Source organism: Apis florea, unplaced genomic scaffold, assembly GCF_048593485.1.
Source record: "Apis florea isolate Af1SG1 unplaced genomic scaffold, ASM4859348v1 contig_3203_pilon, whole genome shotgun sequence".
NCBI lineage: Eukaryota > Metazoa > Arthropoda > Insecta > Hymenoptera > Apidae > Apis > Apis florea.
Window position 1 is genome coordinate 1,344,645 of NW_028256723.1, and position 12,734 is coordinate 1,357,378.

A 12,734-nucleotide genomic window follows, 5' to 3' on the forward strand; every position below is an offset into this window, starting at 1 on the left:
GGAAATGGAGGAGAATTTCTTGGATCGAGGAAAATTTATTGTTTTGCAAATCGTGCGATTAATTGAAAAATTAAGAAAATTAAGAAAATTCGTCGTTGATCGATTCGTTAATTGTTGTGCAGAAAAAAATTCTCCGCCAACTTAGCTTTATCTCAAATTCCAAGAAATTTCCACAATGATCGAAGCAAAATATTCATTAAGATTATATGTTAAAAATAATTACTACGAAATATTTATATCAATTTGGGCAGCTGAGATCCAAACTCGATCCCATCAATCGACTCAAGACCTTCGAATTCCCATCAATCTAATCCATTGCTTTAATTAAACTCAACGATCCCTGGCTCGATCGACGGAAGCATCGCACTAAACGCGTTAATAACCCACCCACCTCACCTCTTTATTTCGTCGTATACTCGTGGCCTTACTCCGTCGTAAACACCGCCGACGGTGTTTTTATAGCGTTTTTTCCTTTCCCAACCTGTCAGTGTGTCTGTCGCTCGTTCTTCCTGGCTTTTACGGTTCCACGATTTCGAGCCACTTCATAAAGCATCGATTTTCATCGCGCGTGCAACGATATATCGCTTTTCAATTACTGCGGTTTTCGGGGTGCGAGCACGGAAACAGAAAAGGAAGAATAAAAAAGAAAGATCGATAGGGTAGCCAACCCCTTCTTCCATCCCATCTCCACGAACGAATACGAGTTTTCGTGGATAGATTTTTTTCCACGAGCTGAAAATTACGCTCGTATGGTGTCTACGCGTCCCACTGTGAGCAGGTATACATCCGATCATCGAGAGAGGGTTGCGTGAAAAAAACGTAGGGGTAGCCCTTTAGGCTTTAATCCATTACACGACGTATTAATTCATCTCCTGAATGATCCAGGTAGCGGGCCTTTAAAAAAAAAAAAAAAAAAAAAAGAAAAGAAAAGAAGAAAAAAGAGGAGAGGACGGGCCAAAAAGCAGAAACGTGCCACGCACGCGTTCAGGTAGCGCCGAAAGGGGTCCGCCACGAGGCTCTCGTAAAAAAGTCGAGTCGAGAGAGAAGAAGGGAGGAAGGAAGAAGGAAAAGGAGAGAAAGAAGCGGGAGACTTGATGGAGACGCGACGAAATTGTACATCGTAAAGTACCTGCTGCTGAAATTGTTTTTTTTTTTCTTCTTCTTCTTCTTCTTTCTTTCCTTTATGGTTCTTCTTTTTGGGGAGAGGGGAGGGGGACAATGAAAACGTCGGATTGGAATTTTTTTCGTCGTGACAAAAATTACGATTATGGCTGTTATGGCTGTTAATTTGATCATCTCATTAATTTTGATAATCTTGCATATAATTTTTATTATGTAACTGTACGAAAAACTGTGCGATTTGCATTTGTGAGTAATTGAGCATAAAATTTATGAATTCTCTAATCGTAGCGCGGAAACAATATTTAGAAATCTATGGGAAAATATTGGATAATCTGAAAGGGATAAAGATCATTTTCCACCTTCATGAACGAAAGAGAGAAAGGGAAAAGAAAACGAGGAGGAGGGAATGAAATGGCAGAAAAGTTGTTTCCGCCGAGCGTAGATAAGCAGAACAATTCCTTCGAATAACACAGGCGAGAGAAAGCTGTGGAATACAGAAGCGGAAAGATATCTAACGTTAAAACTTTAGAACATGGAGAGAGAGGAGCGTACAGCTGCTCTCCGACTCATTCTGGCAGGCTTCATACCTAAATGACCGCCATTGTGGTTACTTGTTTTATCTGGTGCTTCAACCACTTGCTTCTCCCACGACTAAAAACACGCGATCGTTCTCTTCTTCATCGCTTCTGCTTATTATTCAACCAAAAGAATCTCGTCCATTTGAAATTGATTATAACAATTCAACTACAAAATTTTAAAATTACTTTACCACTACGTTATATTGTTACGAATAATTTTAATACAGAAAAAAAAGAAAAAAAAAAAACGCTCTATCCGAAATTTAAATTTTCTTTAACTTGTATCTAAGGATATATAATCGAAACTGGTGCTGCATACCCCGAACGACACTCACCAGATGCCAAACTCACCCTTCTTTTCACGCAACTCGTTTCACGAGTTTCTTCTCTTTCCTCCACCCTTCTTCTTCGCCCATCCTTCCCCAACTTCTTTCGCGTGTTCCAACGCGATTTAATGGCAGCGCACGTACGGCCGGCCAGTGGCAAAAGTAACGGCTGGATGGACACCTTTTCTTCTTCAACCCTCTTTTTTCGGGTCAGATCGGACCTGGTTACGTATTATAGGCCCTTTACGACTCGGACGTCCACCCTGTCGGGGTCAAGGGGTTGGCCAGCTGGCGTTGGACGGTTGTGCAATCTGCACACGAGGACCCCTCCTTTCTCTGACCATAGACGCAAGCCTAAAGGGGGCTGTTCGATGGATAGATTGATAGAGAGAGAGAGAGGTTGGCAGGCTGTATGATCGGGGGTTGGTTGGCGTCGCCGCTAACGTTGCTCATTGTCCAAGCTCAATGGCCGTCTGTCCACCGCCATTGTTGCGTCTGATTTCGGCCAGGCATGCGAGTTATATCTGCCTGCCCTCCAGATAAACTTATCGCTCACGCTTGCTCGATATGCACGAATGCAACAACACCCGTGATCCGTGATTTATGTGGGAACATTATCGGCGATGTCGAAGACTCGTGACCTGATCCGATGTTATCCGAAAGATCAGAAGTCGGTGTGTAAATGGACGAGTTGATCTGGTCTGATCGATTAATTATTTGTAAATGATCGAGTGATGTGACGATGAATGCATGTCTTTAGATATAATTAAATCATGTTTGTGAAAATGTTATAGAATTTATGTATTAAAAGATGTCATTCGTTTGCTCGAAAATGTTTGCAGGGCAGTTATTTCAGTTTAGAATTTTGATTATTTAAGTCAAGCTTGTCGTTCGTGATCAATTGGTTGAAATATTAATCGATATTTCAAGAATCGATTTATAACAAAATTAGTAAGGTATAAAACTAGAATAAAACTAGAATAGTAGATTCAGTTTGAAGTCGAAATAATTGGACTTGATGTGATTAAATGTGAAAAATGTAACATTAATTTTCTCAATTATAAATACTGAAGAATTTATTTGTAGAAAAATTGTATTGTCGGACTTTCAGAATAAAATATTTAATTGGATTCTGCTATTTTCTTTTTTTTTTTTTTTTATAGATACCCCGTTAATTTCACCGTTGCATCATTAATTAATATTGCCAACAAACTGTTATTATTTTTCCAAAGATATAGAAATTGAGAGATACGCTTTTATCCACAATACCACAATTGTTGATCTTTCAACTATTTCGAGTTGGAGAGGAAAGGTGAAAATTTCGCGTGTCCTTGAGGGATACCGTTATAACGGAAAAGAAAACGTGTGAAACAAAACGATGTCGCGAAAGATTAAAATGCTCGATGCTCGTCGGGAGCATTTTAAGCAGGCCGAGGACTCATTAGGCAGCCAGCTTCGCACCTTTCCTGCGCGGAGATGACGTTTCCGGTGAGTTACGGGATCTGTGCGTTGATATTTCGGAACGTTTTGAAATTTATGCCTCGGCCCACCAACGGATATACGTATTTTTCTAGTGGACAGGAAACAAGTCACGGGCCTCTACCAGGAATATTCATGTTCAGAAGTAGATTGACGAAGCTATTGTTCATAAAGATTGGAGAAGGCAGGAAATGGAAGGAGCTATATGGCGGGAATATTAATCAGGAATATATTTTTCGAAATTTTCCTCCCAATAATTTTAAAACTTCATCGACGAGTTGTTTCTCTTAATTATGTAATTTTTTTTTTTTCTATAATTAGAAACGCGATTATCCTCAATTAGATTATATATGCAAAAATCTTAATTAGATAATTTCTTTCAAAATAAGTTTAAGTAGGTTTATTTTATCGCAATTTTTATAATTACTCTTCAACAAACTACGAAATTAAATTTGTCTTTAATCAAATATTATCTTGAATTCATCAATGGATGAATTTTATTATTAAATTTTAACTTTTGTATTTTTTCTATCTTTCCAAACATTTTATTATAAAAATATTGTCTTGTTTATCCAATGAATTCGTATAATGATAATGATTCGATTCGTTTATTTCAATATATATTATCGCGGACAAATTGATCACGTAACCGTACACCACCATTTTGAAAAGCAACACCGCCATCGCTGTGATTCAACCCTTGCACAACCCTATCCCTGGAAGGGTCTCTCGTGTTCAGCCACGTCCGCTCACCCCTTTATTCGAAGAAAAAGGCCGCTGTTAATTCGTCCCGCTGTCACAACACGGCCATTCTGCCGTGCATCAATCTGCTTCTTTATTGGCTGAAATTTGGATCGATTCCCGATCTAGCTTCGATGTCGTTTGAACGACAGGATTAATTAATTGCAACGCAGCTGTCATACGAAACGAAGATTTAAAAAAAAAAAGAATTACTCTCAAGAATGAAAATTATACGTTCAATAGAATGATAAACCGTTCGATTAAAATGTTTTATCTTTTTTTTTTTTTTTTATTTTTTCAAGACGTATCAAAATATTTGAAACTTTTCACGGAAATTCTAGAATTATATATAATTTATTTTTCCTCGAGAGGAAAATAATAGAAAAAAATGCTAGATCTTACACGCAAAGATGCATCTTTATGTTAGAATGCGTTAATTAAGGCTGAACGATCACACGTTGTAACTGCCGTATGCTACCATAGGAAGCATAGCCGACATCTTATATATTCGAAAAAGTAAGGTGAACTACTAGAAGCAAAAGCCGGTTCTCGATTTTCATATATTACACGAGACACGTGATTCTTACGACAGTTATTCACACGTGTTCTCTTCGAGAATTAATTCTTTGTCGATCTGATTCCGAGCAGGCTGCACCTGAACATTCTTTCGTGCACCTTTCTACCTGTCTGTCGTATATCGAGACATCTAACAGGTTTCGATAACGTTACGAAGGTGCGAAAGAACATCGTTACATTTTTATGGCTCGTAGAAACGGAAAGGTGATCAGTAAGAATTATAGTAGTCACGTAATAACTTAGAACCTGTAAATTAATATATTATCAGTGTATATTTCCGTGTAAACTTTTCCAACGAATATTTATTTATTTTCAATTTAAATTCAAGTTATGCATATTTTTTTTTTCTTCTTTTAACAATTTTTTGGCAATTATAAATTGCAGTCAACGCGAAATGTCAGCCAATTTAATAGTTCGATTGAACTATGAAATCGGATATATATATATATTACATCTTACGCGAGTTGTCATGGAGAAGTGACAATTCTCATTTTATAGGATATAAGGTTGATCGAGTGTTGTTTATATTCTTCGATTGGTTACTTATAACGTCGTTAAGGTAATAACATTCACGATTAACATCGTTTCACGTCAATGTCCTCGATTTTTAACTACATCGATTTTTAAACATCGATCACCGCTCTTTTCCAACTGCCTTGAGCGGAATCAATACACACTTTCTACACACACGTTTTAATCATTTCGAAGCAACAACAAGAAAATACTGAAATTTATATCATAATTTACGATTTATCTGTTATAAAATAAAAAAGAAAATATTTCCTTAAAATTCTAATACTATCAAATATTAATATTAACATGTCATTAATAAGATAAATAATGATACAAACGAATCATTATCCCGAAAATTCGTTGAAAAACTCTCGACGCAGAAAAATATTCGATCGAAAATTCTCCTCCTCCATTTCCCTTATAACTAACCCAATGATCCTCGAAGAAGATCTGAAACGGCGACAAAAACGAGGTAAACCGTCTCATCGGTGCGATTGCCAGCGTGAAGGAGTACGTACATCGTTCACGCGTTTTTATACGCGAGCAACGAATCGAACGATGAAAGGATTCGAGAGTGGATATATATAATATATATATATTCCATCATTGTTCCCGCACGCGCCCAACGTAAAAATAAAAGAGCGCCGTGGCTCGATTCTCTCGAACCACCCCATTCTGCTCTTCCTGCGCCCTCCCTGTTAAATTTTCACTTTTTTTTTTTTTTTTTTTTTTTCAGAAAACAGTTCCCTACATCCTCGCTTCCTCCAAACCATCATCCATACACGCAGATGCGTGGTTTTTCCCTTTTTTCCAACTTTCGATTCTTCGCTCGATAATCCGCCCTCTCTCTCTCTCTCTCTCTCTCTCTCTCTCTCTTTTTCCAGATTTTCAAGCGCCGTTTGCACGCTTCGTGGAACGACCCTCGCGCGTGTAACGAATCCGCGCTTTTTTCGTTCTTTTTTCCTGCCAGAAATATCCAGTTTTTGGGGTGTAGCGTGTGCGCGTGCGCATTGAGACCGTCATACAAGCCGTCGAGGTGGGGCGAAAGAGAGAGACGGATGGAAAAGAGGGAGAGAGAAAGTAGCGCACGAGCGCCGGATTCGAAAGAAAAAAGTGGTTAAAAATATGTAAACCGACGGGATAGATAGCACGTGGAGACGGGAAAATGGGGAGACAATGTGTCATCGGCACGCGCTTGCCTCCTTCTTTCGGGGTTTCAATGATCCAGCGGAGGCTTTTTATGGGATAGTCGAGGGGAGGGGGATCCTTGTGCAGAAACAGGGAAGGTTGGTAAAGTTGACTTTTAATTCCGATTGTTATTTGGAATCTTGCAACCATCTCGCAAGATGGATTCCAAGATGAATTAATCAAGTTCTTTCTCTCAAGTGCACAGTTTTGATTAATTCGAACGAAACGATGGATAATAATAATTTTTGTCAAATGTAATCGATTGACGACCGGTTAAAAAAAAAAAATTACAGTTCGAAATCTGGTAGCTCTTTCATTCTAAGAACAGACGATTAGCAGCAGATGTGGATGAACACCAATTGTAACGGAATTAGTGAACTGTTACTCGTTACACGAAACGCTACTGGTTAAGGATTAGGGAGAGAATACCTTAGATTGCTTTAAGGAGAGACTTTATGGCGGGGGTGTTCCGGTATTTTTAGTTGTTCGACGTGGTGGCACGCGCTTCCTTTTTTCTCTCAATACCGACAAAGCATCATCTGCCCTTAGCTAACGTCTCTCCCTTTTCTCCTCACGCGTACACGTAAACATACTTAGACACACGTGTACAATGCAACGCATGGTGGTTTATTGTCTCGGTTGGGAAATGGGATTAAGTTACTCAAAAGGAGAGAAAGCATAATATGGGCGTACATTTGAGGGAATAAGAAGACTTCGTTCATCGACCTAGTGTTTTCATATTATTTAGTTAGTCTGCAAATTTGATGTGTGCGCGTATTATTGCATCGATTATTATTATTTAAATAAAAAGAAATTGCTCTACTTGGGGCAGTGATTAGACTTACGTATCAACATCATTATTCAGACAGTTATCCGACTAAATTTCCACGAGATAAGAGATCGCATTGGAAACGATCAGGATCGTCCATTAAGGTAACCCTAACCCTCTCGAGTGGGTTCACGGTTGACGATCGTCCATCAGACGTTATCCTCGACCGGTAATTGGCGAACTTCAGACGAATAATTTTTCATTCATCGGTATACCAGCCAGTAATTATATGATACATCGGATTCGGCTAATGGGGAACACTCGAAGTCTCGGAGACTCGGTGTAATCGATGACATCGAGCTAATCGATTCACGATGCAAACCCCTCGACGAAACTCCTCCCGCCCTATTACTATTCCGTTTCTCCTCTTCCTTATTCGATATCGAGATAGAATTATTATTAAAATTTTATTTAGAGAAGAAGAGAAGAACGAAAAAAAAAAAAAAGACCAAGAAGAAGTGAAGATTCGGAAGAAGAAGGAATTAGAAAAATTGAATTGAAAATTTTGCAAAGCTTGAAAATACAATTGAACCAATACGAGGATTAATCCCTCCTCGTCGATCCCTCCTCCTAATATCTCCATTCAAGAAATTTATCTCCTAGAAGCACGTGTCAAACGGGGGGTTGTGGTGTGCAAAAAAGAAAACAGAGAGCCGTGATTCGAGCCAAGATCGTGGGCATATATTACATCGATACTTTTTTCCTCCAAAAGACTTGGTTCACCCTCGTGTATCAAGGTGTGGCCTCGAAGACCCCGTGATGATCATCATCGTCATCTTGCCTCTGTGGCCAGCCATCAACGCGTGCTAAGCACGAGCTCTTTTTTCCTTTTTTTTTTTTTTTTTTTTTTCTATTTTCCACACTCCTTCTCACCGACCATCGTACGCCGTTCTTCTTTCCACGAGGGGATCCCCACAACAACGAGACCGCCCCTTGTTTTATCTAAATTCCCTCCCCTGTTACCCACTCGTGGCTCGCCGATCTTTTCGGTCTATTTGGTAACATTTTTTTCGAAGGGATACGATAATTCGGGTAAAGATGGGCGAGAGAGATGATGTAGAAAGATTTTCCATTACCGTCTATCGGTGCTCCTTTCCTATTGAAACTGCAATTGATGCGTTTATATATTATTCATTCGTCCAATAAAGAGATTGTTATTAAAAATTATATACGAATTGATCGTCTTTACCTCTTCGATTGCCTAACGCATCTTCCAAATAACAAATTTCTTCTTTCTCCGCACGAACAAATCGATTCGAATCCACTCGAAGATAAAAATATACCAACATCGTCGATATCGACTCAACGCGTCCACATCTTCCCGATACCAAAGTCTTCGGGCAAAATATCTGAAATTTCGCATTTCGAGAATTCGACTTTGGCTTTCGTCAAGATTAGGGTCAAAGTGGACCTTGGCAGAAAAATGGCCCCTCCGTACACGCGAGGATAGGGTGTTCCCCGAATATTTTTATTACCGTGATCCGATCTGGATTGGTCGACGAACGCACCCTTGCACCGATCCCAACCTCCAATCGGAATCGAATTCGCGCCAGCGGTGCAATAAATCCCCACGAGTGGATTCTATCGTAGATTTATCATAGTCACGCATTCGCGTCTGCTCGACGATAATTGCAGGATGGTGTCCCTGCATCACACAGATCGTTGGTCGAGGGTGAGAAAAATAATGATTCCTGGCATTTTTTTTTTTCAATAGATCAGGGGAGTGAGAGGGGTTCTTGCGGTTCTTGTGTCGAGAGAGGAAAGGTTTGATTTACGTTCTTTCTCTCTCTCTCTCTCTCGCGACGACACGTACAACCGCGATGCCGCACCTGTTCGAATGAAACTCGAATGGAAACAGACTGAATAGGTCGTACGATACGATAGATTGGAATAGTAATTTTGGGCCTCTCCTTTATTGTTTGTTTTTATTCGAAGCACTTGTACTATCGTGTTGTAAATACACTTTCGTGTTATCGTTTCATTAAAATGATAATAACAAGAGAGTGGATAGAGCGTATTGGATCGAATGTATTGAGGGAAAAATCGCAGGTTTGATAATATTTGAACGTTGCGACAATTTATGCCGAATTAATTATTAATTTCGAGTTAATTTCGATGATCTCGTTTGTATCTCAAATAAATAAGTAAATTTGATTTAATCGTCTCCGATATAAATTTTTGCTCGAAGCGTGGCCAAAATTACGCGAGACGACGAAATTGCAATAAGGCAATAAGATTAAATTAAACTCGCGTCACGGATATATATTTTCATCTGTGTCACGCAGTGGCACGATTCATAGCGTTTTCTATTTACTCGCGGATAGCTCTACTTCCATCGAATTAACTCGCTAAGACTAATAGCCCTGGAAAATAGAGCGTGGACCGTAGATTTTCCCGAATGATGGCTCGGGTGTACCCTCCAGGTTCACGCTGCAATTGTAATGGCTACACCCTCGGTGCAATCAATCGCCAATGTTTCCCGGGGTTGTGGAAAACATCGTCTTTATTTCCACGTGATTCACGTTGATCGCGGGGAACGAAGCGTGAGATTAAACGTTCGAATGCCCCGCGCTTGGCTAAATTTTCCTTTGCCTTCGTTAGAAATTATTCCCCCTTCAATCCAATTCGTCCACATTGATTTATTAATTTGGGGACGTGACTAATTCTGTAACAAAAATAACCTATGTATCTAGATTCGAAGATCTACTTGTAAGCTTAAATATTTTTTAAAAAATTAATAAATTATGAAATTTAAACTATTGTATGTATTGTAAATTATAAATTTCGTATGCGTGCCTAAGATTGAATGTTTACGTATTAAAGAGAAGAATACACGAGGAGTAAGATATATTTTAAAATATGTAAGAGAAAGCTAAGTACTAATTTTAAGAATATTTTATCGTGTTACTTGATATTAAATTCTAAATTCACGACCGACATCCTTAAGTGGATCATCGATTATTTGTAGAGAGTTTCAAAACGAATTTTCTTTTTTTTTTTTTTTTTATACAAACGTTACATAATCATACGCGTATAAAATTGCGAAGGTAAAGAAAGAACATCCGAAGAATGATTGACATTTAACCACGAGCGTGATATTCCCATAACACCTTGCGAAAACTAGTATTCAAGCAGAGAGTACACGATCGAGAGGGCTTCTCGCGCGAATGACGTATCGAATTTTATGCCAACAGAACTTCCGGTGACACTTTTGTGCTCCGACTCTGCCCGGTTATTCGGCCGACCTTGCCGCAGAACGCGGCAAACGGTTCGGCTGTCGAAAAGCTCATGATCCTCCCGCTGCCAGCCCTTTTGTCGTTGACAAAGGAGTTGACAAAACATGACAATCATAACAGCCATAACTTCTCATAACTGACGTGGGTGGAGCGCGTCCCGGCGACGAGCGTCAGACCGACAAAGCTTGCTGCCTTCGCTACCGAGGCTTTCGTGCTAGACAAACATTATTTTGACAAGTCTTTGGAGAGAAACACTCACCCCTCTCTCGGTTTTATCGCGGTATTACGGAAGAATTATGCGTTGGCCGTAGGAATTCTTCGAGATCCTTCTGTTGGAAATGGAAGCTTGAAGAAGGGGAGTTTTCGCGTGAAAAAATTAACGCGATGTTTGTGAATGGATCGTTTGCGATGAGAGATGAATGAGAAATATTTTTTTCCGAGATTATATTCAATATAGCAAACATATATACTTTTCACTTTATGACGTATGAACTTTTGTAAAAGATGAAAAAGAGTTTTCTCACGTATCTGACTTTCCTTTATAAGAAGAGTGTCGTCCTCAGTATGCACAGCCATTTTGGATCTCCGTTCTATTTTTATTCATCGAAAATCAATATCCCATTTTTTGACGCTGCATCAAATGTTAAAAAAATCAATTTACTTTCATGTAAGTTATAAATATATATATACGAATGATCGAAATTTTATTTAAAAAAAATATATTTCACATGCATCGAATAAATAATTCTAGTGTCTTTAAGCTTTCAAACTTAACCTCAAAAATAGACGGATGGCGCGCCATCTACGTGAAGCGTTGATCGAAGCTAGGTCCGAGTGAAAGGTCCGAGTGGACACGTTAAAAGGTTTCTTTACGAGGTCGTAACGAGGATCACGGTGCCTGTTCGTAATCGTAAAGCGCGGTGTTACGTCCTACGAGGAAAAGCGAAAGCCACATATTTCCTCTTCTTCTTCTTCTTCTTTTTTCCTTCCCTCTTAGAATTCGTTCTCTTCTCGTTTCCTCCTCTTTTTGTTCCTACATAAAATATTTTTAATACAATGGATAGGGGGATGGACTCCGCGAAATGGAATCTTCCAATGCTCCTTTTGATACGGAGAGTCATTACTCCTCGATACGGTAACGAGATTCGTGGAACGGTTTGATATTTCCGATCGATGACATAATATCGAGGATATATCTGTGCTACTGCTGTTTTATTGCTGTTGAAACGATCGAAAGGGTGTACGGGGTGAATACTCGCCTTTTTTTTCCTTTTTCTTCGAGACCAGTCGAAGTTTTCGTTCTCCTTCTTTATACGGCGGTGATGATTGGACCATAACAAATGACTCTTCTTCTGTTCTATAGATGTCGAATTGTTATTGCTCATGAACATGTACACACGTATTCTTCTTTGAATTCACTTTTCTTTTTTCTCTTTATCGTATCTCGATGCTTTGTTGTATTTCTTCCTAGTGTGATTAAAATAAAATAGAATAAAGTTCTTAATACATCTTATATATAAATGCACATTTGCTGATCTCTTCCTTAAACCAACCTTAAAAATTCGTCAAGAAATTTCATTCTTCAACATTCACATCGATCAAACGGAACGTTTAACACCGGCCTCATCCCGATTCTTAGGCCCTGTATAAAATTATACAGAGAGCGAAGTTACACCAACTTCTATCTCCTCGTCCTTTGTCCCATCAATCTTTCAAGCACTTTCCATTATGATTCGTTTTCTTAATAACGAGTTTCGCTTCGCATTTTTCCCCCTTCCCTTCTCCCTCCCCTCCGCCACCTTTAGCCCGCCAAGAAGTCGTTTTATCAAAGGATAATGCGATCTGTCCTACACTTTTCGTCGCTTCTTTTTCCTTTCGCATGGAAACTACGCTTTCCAAGGTTCCATACCTAAGCCGGCCACGTTAAAAGTTAACCGTTTTACCAGTCCGTAAGAGGGCCATTTACGGTCTGAATTATATATTTTCGAACGACTCTTCGTCCCTTTGACGAGTCCACCATTTGCATGCTCCTCGTTCGAAGTGTGCGAGCGAAGGGGCCCTACGAACCAAAACTGAAAAATCTTAAAATGCGGTTTATGACTTTATGCTTCTCGTATTTTAGCGATATTTGGAACAATGAGGGACC

At 39.2% G+C, this 12,734-nt stretch overlaps 2 long non-coding RNA genes across 2 annotated transcripts; both read right to left on the reverse strand.

Moving 5' to 3' along the window:
- Positions 1-8,326: 8,326 nt before the first annotated feature.
- On the reverse strand, positions 8,327-8,953 carry LOC147657131 (uncharacterized). Its single transcript, XR_015292949.1, has 3 exons — positions 8,828-8,953; positions 8,542-8,701; positions 8,327-8,457 (listed from the first exon to the last, which is right to left on the reverse strand). It is a non-coding gene; the product is annotated as an uncharacterized LOC147657131 (long non-coding RNA).
- A 2,064-nt stretch (positions 8,954-11,017) lies between these two features.
- LOC105735503 (uncharacterized) lies at positions 11,018-12,669 on the reverse strand. Its single transcript, XR_015292962.1, has 4 exons — positions 12,142-12,669; positions 11,848-12,055; positions 11,364-11,621; positions 11,018-11,219 (listed from the first exon to the last, which is right to left on the reverse strand). It is a non-coding gene; the product is annotated as an uncharacterized LOC105735503 (long non-coding RNA).
- Positions 12,670-12,734: the final 65 nt, after the last annotated feature.